The 13,269-nt window shown below is 33.5% G+C and overlaps 1 protein-coding gene across 1 annotated transcript in view; it reads right to left on the bottom strand.

Moving 5' to 3' along the window:
- LOC132556938 (eyes absent homolog 1-like) overlaps positions 1–5,997 on the bottom strand; it is a 138,987-nt gene extending 132,990 nt beyond the window's left edge. Inside the window, exon 1 of the mRNA XM_060221392.1 lies at positions 5,929–5,997. The gene's annotated coding sequence lies outside the window, so the exon portion shown is untranslated. The remainder of the gene's footprint in view (positions 1–5,928) is intronic.
- Positions 5,998–13,269: the final 7,272 nt, after the last annotated feature.

The following is a 13,269-nucleotide window of genomic DNA, read 5'->3' as shown; positions in this document are numbered from 1 at the left end:
ATGTCCTCCAGGTAAAAGACATATGGTAGAAAGCCCCGGATACTGTAGGGGGCACACTTTTATGTCCCCTAGGTAAAAGACATAAGGAAGAAAACCCCTGATACTGTAGGGGGCACACTTTTATGTCCCCTAGGTAAAAGACATATGGAAGAAAACCCCTGTTACTGCAGAGGGCACACTTTTATTTACCTCCTACGATCATACAGTGAAACACATAAGGCCATTTTCTTGGTCTCCAATGTCCCCATAACACAAGACACAACAGGTGCTCCACAATATACAGTGCACCAGACAATTTTGTAAGCAACAGGTAAACTACCCCTACTTTTCCAGTCTAAAGTACGATTTTGGCCATGCTATGTGAGTATTTTCAACATGAAATAGGAACTTTTTGCTAACTTTTGTAATATTTCTTTATCTAATAAATAAAGGAAAAACTAAAATGGTTGTTACTCATTCAATGGTTTTACTCACCATTGCTTTGGTGATGAAAGCAGTGTAAGTTCTATAGCCCTGAAGGGTTGAATGTTCAAAATTTGATGTGAACGGTCATGGTGATTGCCGACTCAAAAATGAAGCATAATTGTGATTATTACCCTTACAGATTCACACGAATTTTATTATCAATATGTATTCCATCAATTTTTGGGGGTAACATATGCTAATACACAGCTGATCAAGCACTGAAAATAGTCACCTTCTAAGACATGAATACAACATGCTTAGACAAGGTAACATCCTCGGATTTTATTGTATAAGCTTATACTTCAACACAGAGTTTCATATGTTTACAATATCTGAAATGTAGTCAGGTACATTTGATCAATATCATACGTTTTGTGTGCAGTACATGTAATATTAATTTATATATTTTGAGTTGCACCCAGAATGGCTTATCAACAAGGCTGTCAGACTATCAAAACCAGAGGGAATCAATTCTTAACTGGCTAACACTGCCTTGTAAGTATAAATTGATTTATATAGTGGGTCTTTAGGGCTTTGACATTTAAATATGATTTGTGTTTCACCTGAGCCACTTAGAGAGGTGAAATTATGGGTATCATTCTTTAGTTGTCAATGTTTGTTTTACGAGTCATATGTGTAATAAAGTCTGTTGCCTGATAATATTTTATATGTGCAAATATGTATCAGCATAATTTGTATTCATTTTTTCCACACAAGATATTTTCACCTCTGAGGTGAAAATGAAACAATTTGAATTTTCAACTCAATTTTTTAAAGTCAGGTTATTTACTAATGTATAAGTTACTGTGAGTTTACAAAGACAACCCACAAATACCTCTTTACTTGTAACAATACACAACAGTTTAACAAAGGGCAATAATTCTGTAAGTAAGGAATTGCTTGTCCAGAATTTGTTTACAATGCATATGACCAATGTACAAACCAGATTTCATTCTCCTAGTTTAAATGAGAAAAGAATATGCTCCAAGCACAAAATTTTAACATAGGGCAATTGAGGGGTTGCAGGCCCTGAATTTATAAAATTGTACCTAGTCCTAGTATGACCAATGAACAAACCAAGTTTCTTGATCCTTACCTATCTATAGGCAGAATTACTGGACACAAAAATTTATACTCTGTAATTAACATGTTGTGGCCCCCAACTCTGGTACACTGCACAGGGTATGAGAGTACAGATAGAAAGATAAGAAGGATGGAATTCAGCAATTACATGCTCCCCAAAAATTTTCAGGAAGATAAAATCTTAACCGTAATATCAAAAATGGTTGCCTGTCGGCCATATTTTATTTTTGTGATCAGTTATTATATAGACAATGAATGCACAACAAGAAATAACAAGAAAATACCAACATGTCAACATTATCTCAAACTTAAATTCCATAAAACTCGAGCAAAATATGAACAAAAGAAAGATTTAGAGAACAAACGGAACCTTAAAATAAGATTAAAGAATGATCCATCTCATGTTTCTCCAGATATAGCCATCATAACAATTATTCACTTTCAAAATCCAAGCTCGCCATCTGCCATTATCTTTAACAGTCCCAAAAATGACAATGCAATACCTGGGACCGTGTACATGTACATTTGAAGATTAAATTTAACACAGCTATCTGTCGGTCAAGTATAAACTCAAAAGGGCCCAATAAGGGACCAAAAAGAACCTACATTCGAGATTTAAGAGAGATCCATCTTAATGTAATTCTCAAGAAATGGCGAAAACAAATATGCGTTGTCAAAATCAAATGTGGTCACCTGTCAGCCATTTTGTTTTTCAAAAAATTCATCCTGTCCATTTCAAGAAATAGCCATAATATGAATTGCCTAATGGACCAACAGTCAAAGGAAAGTGGACCAACAGACCATGGACAAAGAGCAATCATAAAAGGTCAGTTTTTACTTCAAACTATCACCCAAAATTAATACTACCTCTACTGAAAAGGGCAAAAGGTTATCTGCCCTGACCTGTAATAAGCATGTCTACTAATCCAAGGTGACATGTAGGTTCCCTGATCTCAATGCAGGTTAAATAAAGATTACACATAGTAACATAGGCCTGCTTCCTTAATGGAGGCTCTCAAGACCGAACTCAAACCAACCTGAGGTTTCTTTTGATAAACAATGAGAAGAAACAGCAAAAAAAGGAACCATTTCGGCCACCTCAACCTATGTTAAACCCAGGTCCCCTATGTGATAAATCGGTTAGCATGTGACCAAGACTGTATAAATAAAACATGTTCTGTACAAGCAACAATTTAACAACAAGGTATTTCAAATATTTCATCATGAAGACAAAAAATTGAAACAGAATCCTTCAAGGTTTTATACATAGATATTTTACACAAACCTGTGTTGATTTTAAGTGCCTGTTGTAGTTTCAGTGTGGTTTGTAATATCCAGGAAGTAAAATTTGTTTTCTGTGTTCATCTGTGAATCGGTGATGTGTAGAAAGTCTATGGTGAAGACACAAATGTACCCCTTCAAAAGTCGGCCACATATATATATAGTGACAAAACATCAAATTACGCAGAAATCCTTAAAAAAATACCCTACTACAAGCAGTTATGGTGGTAGCCCTTACAATTCTTTGTATCTTTTGAACTAATTAAAGCATATTGTGGCTCAAGATGAATGGACGGCTCACCAAACAGTCTTGAATAATGAAACACGACAAATTTTAATTCTATACAGATCTGACGTTTGAACAAACAAAACTGTTCCCATTTCTAAAACGCATAAATGCTCAAGAGTAATGTATTAACACACCATTTTGATTGAGAAGTTCTCAACTCTTTCTGCTTAATGTTGACAAGATATCTGTGATTCTACAATGTAAAGCATTGTTATCTTGATGGCAAATTACCAAAATTGTAAAATCTATTTTTCTTGTATATACTTGAAAATATTTCACATTTTAGTTTTTCATTTTCAATAAATCATTTGATTTAAAATAACAGTATTTTGGAAATATATTTTTTAACTGAACACCTGCAGAATTATCGTCAGGTTAAAACACTTGAGAAAGTTTTGGATATCAACTTTTATGTTTTGTCCCTGCTACAGGTAAAAGGCTAGACAATCGCTTCCTATACATAGGCAGGGGAAAGATCAAGGTAAAAACTCCTTTTGTACCTTAAGGAATCATAGGCACCAGGTAATATAACTAATTGCCACAGGTGTAAACGAGATAATGGAGGCTTGAAGCTGGTGTAGCAAATTATTACAAAGAATTCTGACCATCTACTTAATGCTCTATATTTGTATATAACAGTTCAGGTGTAATACAGTTGTAAATCTGTATATAATGATCCAGGTGTAATACAGGTGTAAATCTGTATAAAATGATCCAGGTGTAATACAGATGTAAATCTGTATAAAATGATCCAGGTGTGATACAGGTGTAAATCTGTATATAATGGTCCAGGTATGATACAGGTGTTAATCTATATAAAATGGCCCAGGTGTGATACAAGTGTAAATCTGTATAAAATGATCCAGGTGTAATACAGGTGTAAATCTGTATATAATGATCCAGGTGTGATACAGGTGTAAATCTGTATATAATGATCCAGGTGTGATACAGGTGTAAATCTGTATATAATGATCCAGGTGTAATACAGGTGTAAATCTGTATAAAATGATCCAGGTGTAATACAGGTGTAAATATGTATAAAATGATCCAAGAGTGATACAGGTGTAAATCTGTATATAATGATCCAGGTGTGATACAAGTGTAAATCTGTATATGATGATCCAGGTGTAATACAGGTGTAAATCTGTATATAACTGTTCAGGTGTGATACAGGTGTCAATCTGTATAAAATGATCCAGGTGTAAATCTGCATATAATGATCCAGGTATAACACAGGTGTAAAACTGTATATAACTATTTAGGTGTAATACAGGTGTCAATCTGTATGTAACTGTTCAGGTATGATACAGGTGTAAATCTGTATATAATGGCCCAGGTGTAATACAGGTGTAAATCTGTATATAATTGTCCAGGTGTAAAACAGATGTAAATCTGTATATAATGGTCCAGGTGTAATACAGGTGTAAATCTGTATATAATGGCCCAGGTATAATACAGGTGTAAATCTGTATATAATGGTCAAGGTGTAATACAGGTGTAAATATGTATATAATGTTCCAGGTTTAATACAGACGTAAATCTGTATATAACTGTTCAGGTGTAATACAGGTGTAAATCTATATATAACTGTTCAGGTATGATACAGAAATAAATCTGTATATAACTGTTCAGGTGTAATACAGGTGTAAATCTGTATATAATGGTCCATGTGTAAAACAGGTGTAAATCTTTATATGATGGTCCATGTGTAATACAGGTGTAAATCTGTATATAATGGTCCAGGTGTGATACAGGTGTAAATCTGTATATAATGGTCCAGGTGTAATACAGGTGTAAATATGTATATAGTTGTCCAGGTGTAATACAGGTGTAAATCTGTATATAATGGTCCAGGTATGATACAGATATAAATCTGTATATAATGGTCCAGGTATAATACAGGTGTTAATCTGTATATAATGATCCAGGTGTGATACAGGTGTAAATCTGTATAAAATGGACCTGGTATGATACAGGTATAAATCTGTATATAATGGTCCAGGTGTGATACAGGTATAAATCTGTATATAATGGTCCAGGTGTGATACAGGTGTTAATCTCTATATAATGGTCCAGGTATGATACAGATATAAATCTGTATATAATGGTCCAGGTGTAATACAGGTGTTAATCTGTATAAAATGGACCTGGTATGATACAGATATAAATCTGTATATAATGGTCCAGGTGTAATACAGGTGTAAATCTGTATAAAATGGACCTGGTATGATACAGATATAAATCTGTATATAATGGTCCAGGTATATTACCTGTGTACATTTGTATTGATTCAAGTAGTTTACTTTGATTTAATTTTGGATCTAGTCCTTCGTTATTTGATTGTGTAAGGAGTTTTACCAAATAAGTGACATATATGTCATTTTTCCCAGTATTATCTTCAAACTAGAAAACTTGTAAAGAATTGGATTAGATGAACACATTCCCTGCCCGTTTAGTACAAATGTATAGGACCAACTTTGCCAGATATCCAAACATTATCATGCATTTCAAATTGCGTTTAAAACACATAAAATGATTGCTTTTCGAGATATTTCCATCTCAAGCCCATGAAAAATGTAATTTGATCTTTGTTTGGTCTGGTACTCCGTCAAAACAAACCTGGAGCCGGAAGTCGGTGTCGTTCAGCCTCTGTACCACGTAGTCTACAGCCATATTGTAGTAAAACAAAACTAGAGCACGTGCGGTTTTGTTTTTAAGTCCTTTCTACTTCTTCCCGAGCTCATTTAAATTATATATCTCATATCTCACATACAAAATGTTTCTCTATCGGTAATGGCGTACATTCTTACCTGACTGTTCATACTTCCGTGATCCGTAACCATCGTGAGTAACTCTAATGTTCGGTTCCAAGTGTTCGCCATTTTCGCTTGAATCCTGGGAAAGCATGCAAGGGGCACACAGAGGGGGGTTTAAGACGTTGCATTTCGCGCATCAGTGTGATACTGGTTAGCAATCGCCACTGAAGATTATAAAGTTTCTTGCGTAAAAATGAATTCGATTAAATTTCAGTGACTTTGTGGCTTAAGTTTATATGAAAACGATTAATGAGTTAAACCTTGTTGAACCTTCTCAATGCACTAGATTTGTATGTACCCAGAAAAAGGTTTATGGACGAATCTCTACGGTTCAAAAGTATACATAATTAGTTAATTTGTTTGTCTGTTAGCGAATCAAGCCAACAATCGGGAAGGAATCAAGACCCAAACGTCATGCCAAAGGAGTCGAGTAAATGTGGAAAGAGGTAATTGTTTATTTATCATAGAAATCATCTTACAATTATCAGAAATAATCTTACAATTATCAGAAATTACCTTACAATTATCAGAAATAATCTTACAATTATCAGAAATTACCTTACAATTATCAGAAATAATCTTACAATTATCAGAAATTAGCTTACAATTATCAGAAATAATCTTACAATTATCAGAAATTACCTTACAATTATCAGAAATAATCTTACAATTATCAGAAATTACCTTACAATTATCAGAAATAATCTTACAATTATCAGAAATTACCTTACAATTATCAGAAATAATCTTACAATTATCAGAAATAATCTTACAATTATCAGAAATAATCTTACAATTATCAGAAATTACCTTACAATTATCAGAAATAATCTTACAATTATCAGAAATTACCTTACAATTATCAGAAATAATCTTACAATTATCAGAAATTACCTTACAATTATCAGAAATAATCTTACAATTATCAGAAATAATCTTACAATTATCAGAAATAATCTTACAATTATCAGAAATTACCTTACAATTATCAGCATTTATCTTACAATTATCAGAAATAATCTTACAATTATCAGAAATTACCTTACAATTATCAGAAATAATCTTACAATTATCAGAAATAATCTTACAATTATCAGAAATAATCTTATAATTATCAGAAATAATCTTACAATTATCAGAAATAATCTTACAATTATCAGAAATAATCTTACAATTATCAGAAATTATCTTACAATTATCAGAAATAATCTTACAATTATCAGAAATAATCTTACAATTATCAGAAATAATCTTACAATTATCAGAAATTATCTTACAATTATCAGAAATTACCTTACAATTATCAGAAATAATCTTACAATTATCAGAAATAATCTTACAATTATCAGAAGTTATCTTACAATTATCAGAAGTTATCTTACAATTATCAGAAATTATCTTGAAATACAATACTTTATTTTCTATTTCATTATCATGTGTTCTAATTAATTTTGGGGAAACATGAGTATTGACGTATGGCTTAAGGTTATATTGCACTTCCATAACATATATAACGTGCACACTTATCACAATGAAATATATAGGATAGATTTTGTTACCTCCGACTCCACCTTGCGACACTATGGGATGTCTTCACACGTCACGTCTCTATGGAGAGAAAATTATCGCCTATTTATTGCAGTGTACCACTGTGATGTAATTGATGTGTGAAGTGAGGGGAAATTGAAATGTCAAATTTACATAAAATATGATTTCCCGATGTTCACTGTCACTGCCAAGTGACATTTTATACTTAAAATCTAATTCCGAACAATTTTTTTATTCCTTAAAAGAAAGATGTTTTGAATCTTAGAAACAAAACAGAAATTCAGCGACAGACATGTACATGTATCCATATGCTGTCCATTAGTCGGCTTCAGTTAACCTCTCGCCAACTCCTTTTTTACACACTAGTCGCTTGTATTCTGTCCCGTTATGTATATGCATGTCATATGGCTCATGAAGAAATCTATAGTGGCAAACTTTGGAACTAATACTTTCATTCATAAAATTCCATTCATAAAATATCCCAACTTTGACCAATCAGAAAGCTGAGCGATCATTGCCTAAGGCCCGTTATAGCTTGTAATCGGGCTACACCAGAAATAATTATTATATCAACATGGGAATTATCAATAAGCTCTAACTCAAATTATACCTGATTTTTTTTCTTGAAACTAACACTTCGAATGAAATCTGAACCATGTTAAGTTTTCTGACATCGACGAGAGGCATACACATATAGGCGTCTGTGCTTGTACACATATAGGCGTCTGTGCTTGTACACCATAGGGTCGTTGCTTGTACACCATAGGGTCGCGACTAGTTGTCATGAGCTCTCGTCGGAATTTTTCACTGTTTTTCTTTTCTTCCTCTTTTTGTTCTTCTACATATGGGTAATGTGGTAAAATCAATAAGAACAGTGCTTAGACCAAGGAAAGAAGCAGGCTGACATTAATTCACAAAATATCGACATTGTAATCACCGTTTCACGTGATTTGTCGACATCATCAACAGAACCACTTATCATGCTGTCCAAAACTTCGAAGCACTGTAGGTAATAGTTCTAAATATGTAGAGTGATATCGAAGCGAGTTTCAAGTTTCTGACTCTTGATTTTCCATGTTGTCTTCCTATGTAACTCGGAATGAAACAAAATAGCAGGAAACGGTGTTTTCGGCGAGGTAGGAATACTTTATAGGGCCTACTAAAACATGTGACAGACGGAATAATGAGCCAAAGGCCTTTGTGATCAACCCATCAATGTAATAAGTGGATATTGTTATAAATGTCGATTACAAATTTTAAACAGGAATGGGCGATAAATATCGATAATTTGGAGAACGGTTCAGCAGAGACTTCGGTTTGGCTTTATATATGTACCAGTACATTGTATTAAATATTGGTTTCCATACCATGTTAGCAAAATCTGCTGGAAAGTTTAGTAATCCAATTCATAAGCACATCAAAAAATACAATGTATATATTTATTCAGAACCTTTCCCGGAATTAGTCAGACGTTTGGCTATTCTTGTCGCCTTTATCTTTCTCTTATTCTGATTTCACTTCGTTCAGCTATTTGCTTATGTTCTCAAGTGTATCAACATTTATAGACAGGTGATTGGTTTTGAAAAGAAAATAAGGACACTGATATTAACTGGAAATTTATCCTTTGGTCCTTTGATTACTTGTACAGTATTTAGAAGAAATTTCGACAAATATCTTGTAATAATCCCCGTTAGAAAGTTAAAATAACCAAATATCGAAGAGGCAAAAATAAATAAAGACGTATGCATAAAAAAGAAACTCGTCCTTTACTTAACAACATAACATGTATGTAGTCATTCTACATGTAAATTAACAACATAACATGTATGTTTTCTTTCTACATGTAAATTAACAACATAACATGTATGTTTTCTTTCTACATGTAAATCAACAACATAACATGTATGTTTTCTTTCTACATGTAAATCAACAACATAACATGTATGTTTTCTTTCTACATGTAAATCAACAACATAACATGTATGTTTTCTTTCTACATGTAAATCAACAACATAACATGTATGTTTTCTTTCTACATGTAAATCAACAACATAACATGTATGTTTTCTTTCTACATGTAAATTAACAACATAACATGTATGTTTTCTTTCTACATGTAAATTAATAATATAACCGGTATGTTTTCTTTCTACATGTAAAACAACTTACGACATTCTGTCTCGCCATTACAGGAACTGGGTGGTTGGTTTAAACAATATTTTATTTTCAGATTTTCATTTACAACATACACATACACAAATTATAAAATTGAAAATGGATCTGGCAACAAGATTATAAATCTTATATTAAGCCACCTCCAATATAAAACAGTTACAATAATACAATTTACATTAAACACATTGAAAGAGATTTTTTTTAACTTAACATTCACTGATGAACACTGACCGTTAATATGTAAACCATAAGGAGATAACATAATTTGGTAAGATAGGAGAAAGGAAGAGGTAAAGAGAGCACAAAGAAACTCCATCCGGCACCTAGAATCTACCCGACTCTACGATGTACCTTTGCACCTTTTCAAATATAATGATATTATCAACTTGAGACAGGTTTGGGTCACCATGAATGAGTAATTCTAGTGATAAATTGAAATTTAATGTATCTAGGGTATTTTCTCTAGCTCGATTATAGCGTACACACTGCATCAGATAATGATAAGGAGTTTCAACCTGCCCACATACACACAGATCTGTATCTGAAACATGATTATTATAGAGATGATAATTTAGAGAGCTACATTCAAGACGAAGACGAGTGTGCATTACCTGAGCCCAGCGCTCACCAACAAAGTAGTATATAGGTTTAACAATTTGTTTATCTAGGTGTTTTTTGAAAGTGTTCAAAGTTGGAGAGTTTCTTATGTTATTTGGTATGCTATTCCATTCCCTAATAGCAGTAAGTAAAAAAGAGTTCATATAGATATTTGTCCTACTTGCTGGTGGATGCTTATTTGAATTGGTCCTTAAATTATAATTTTGGGCATTCCCTATCATAGGAGGAAGCAAATTTTGTAAGTATAATGGTGCAGCACCATGAAATATTTTGTATGAAGTTAACATTCTATGCTTGTAACGCCTATGTGCCAAAGTTTCCCATCCTGTTTCAAGCATAATGGAATTGGATGAAGCAGATTTGGTTGCTCCAGTCATGATTCTGCCAGCTTCAGTATGAAGTTTCTCAAGTTCTTGGCAATCTTGTTGGGTACAGTTACCCCAGATTATATCAGCATATTCCAAGATGGGACGTACATAACAAAAATACATAATTTCATGAGATTTCCCATCTAACTTAAACCTTAACCATCTAAGAATATCTAGCCTTTTCCATGCCTTAGCAAGGATATTAGTAATGTGGGCATGCCAAGAACAATTTCCATCTATAGTTACACCTACATGTGTATGTTGCTGGACTTCTTGTATTTGGGTATTATTCATAAATAAGGGAGGGTGAGCTGTAGCAGTTCTCTTTTTGGTAAGGACCATACTTTCAGTTTTGTTGGGGTTGAAATTAACTAACCACTGCTTGGCCCAGGTACTAATTTTGTTTAGGTCAGAATTTAAAATAGTCCCTGCACTCTCAGGATTTTCAATGATCATGAAAAGTGATGTATCATCTGCAAAAAGCCGAATATGAACATCAATATCATTTATTATGTCATTTATAAAAACAACAAACAGACGTGGACCTAATATTGAGCCCTGTGGAACCCCAGCATGTAGCTCATTAGTAGTTGAAGAACTTCCTTCAATAATTACCTGCTGGCTTCGATCCTGGAGGTAGCTCCCCAACCATTCTAAAAGATTACCAGATATTCCATTTTGTTTTAGCTTAAACAGCAAACCCTTGTGCCACACTCTGTCAAAGGCTTTACTTATGTCACAGAATACAACACGAACCTCTTTTCCAGTATCAACAGCCTGGTAAAAAGCATTTATTATATCAGTTAATTGAAAAACAGACGAGTCATTCGGAGTAAAACCAGACTGGTAAGAAGTAATACATTCATTCGAATGTAGAAAATTATACATATGTTTGAAAACACACTTTTCAAATACTTTCCCAATACAACTAATGAGTGAAATAGGTTGATAATTTGAAACAGGTGATTTATCTCCCTTTTTATAAACTGGAATCACATTAGCAATCTTCCAGGCTGACGGAATTTTTTTCTTAGACATTGATGCATTAAACAAACAAGACAATGGTATTGATAACTCATGACTTGCTTCTTTAAGTAACTTTGGACTAACCAAATCTGGACCGCAAGCTTTATTTGTATTGATTACTCTGAATGCATCTTCTACATCTCTAGGTGAGATATATAAATTTTGTAAAGAATATGGTGGTACTGTTTCACAAGGAAGTGTTGCATTATCTTCGTCAACAAAAGTTTGTTCACTGAAAAAACTATTAAATGCATTAGCCTTTTCACTAGGTGAGCAATGTGTAACATTGTCATGACATATAAGGGGATACTGCTGGCAGTCTAGAGTTTGTTTAAAAATCTGTTTAGCAATCTTCCACCAACATCGGGGTGTTAAGTTCCCCTCATGTAATTTATTACCTAGTTTGGTTATATATGAGACTTTGGCTTTTCGAATCTAGGTAGTAACTTCATTTCGTTTTCTTCGAAAATTTGCCCAATGTATTGCCCTATTAGTATTCTTAGCTAGCCTATGTATACGATTTCTAACCCTAATTTCCTTCCGAATCTCATTGTGCATCCATGGTTTATCTTTAGAACGCAAGGTTACAACTTTGTTGGGTATACAGGTACTTGCAGCTTGCAGTATATTGTTAGTAAGCTTTCCTACTTGTTCATCGAGGTTTAAATCAGCCATGTCCCAATCACTCTCAGAGATTAACTGTCTGTAAGAATCAAAATTACCTTCGCCATACTTCCAAATCCTACGTTTATGGGTATGGCAAGGATAATCGAATTTGACAACTGTGGCATAAACAGGGCAATGATCACTACATATAGGATCAAGAACACCAGAGTAAGAAACTTGTATATGGTTACTTACAATTATTACATCAATTAAGGAATGGGTGTTGTCTGTGATACGTGTGGGTTCCTGTATGAGTTGGAATAAATTGAAGGTGTTCAGAATATTATTCACATTTCGTGACCTGTTTGGAATTAACATATTTTCATTCAGGTCTCCTAACATTATAAAATTACTATTAGAATGTAGAGCTTGTTCTATAGAAATTTCAACCAAGTTCCAGTTATTGAATCTTGGATGTTTGTAAAAAGTCCCTATTAATAAAGATCCGTTATGATGTTTTATTTCAATCCATAAAGCTTCTAGACTATTAATATAGAGATCATTCCTTGCTGCATAAGGTATATTGTTTTCAACATATACTATAACACCACCACCATGACGATTTCTATCCATCTTAATAGGCGGCTGGAAGCCTTCAATATGTAGTAAACTATTATCGTGTGTGTTGTCCAACCAACTTTCACTAATAGAAATAACATCAAAATCACTAAGTTCTACAGACAACTGATCTACTTTGTTATGGATACTACGTACATTTAAGTGGCCTAGTTTAAGTCCTTTCACAGAGTGTGGCGTAGTGTTGTGATCAGTAGAAGTTGGGCCAGGATTCAACTCAATATCATTCGCTATAACAAGCAGGAGAAAAATTAAGAGGGCTACATATAGCAATATATGTGGAAAATTATCAGGGTGAACTGAGTTATTTTTCTGTTGTCCTTTATCTGAAATAAAATTCTTGGGAATGTTGATGTCT

The sequence above is a fragment of the Ylistrum balloti genome, unplaced genomic scaffold, assembly GCF_031769215.1.
Source record: "Ylistrum balloti isolate Yb309-2 unplaced genomic scaffold, AGI_CSIRO_Ybal_v1 Utg370612, whole genome shotgun sequence".
NCBI classification, from domain to species: domain Eukaryota; kingdom Metazoa; phylum Mollusca; class Bivalvia; order Pectinida; family Pectinidae; genus Ylistrum; species Ylistrum balloti.
This window is presented reverse-complemented; position numbering and strand designations above follow the sequence as displayed.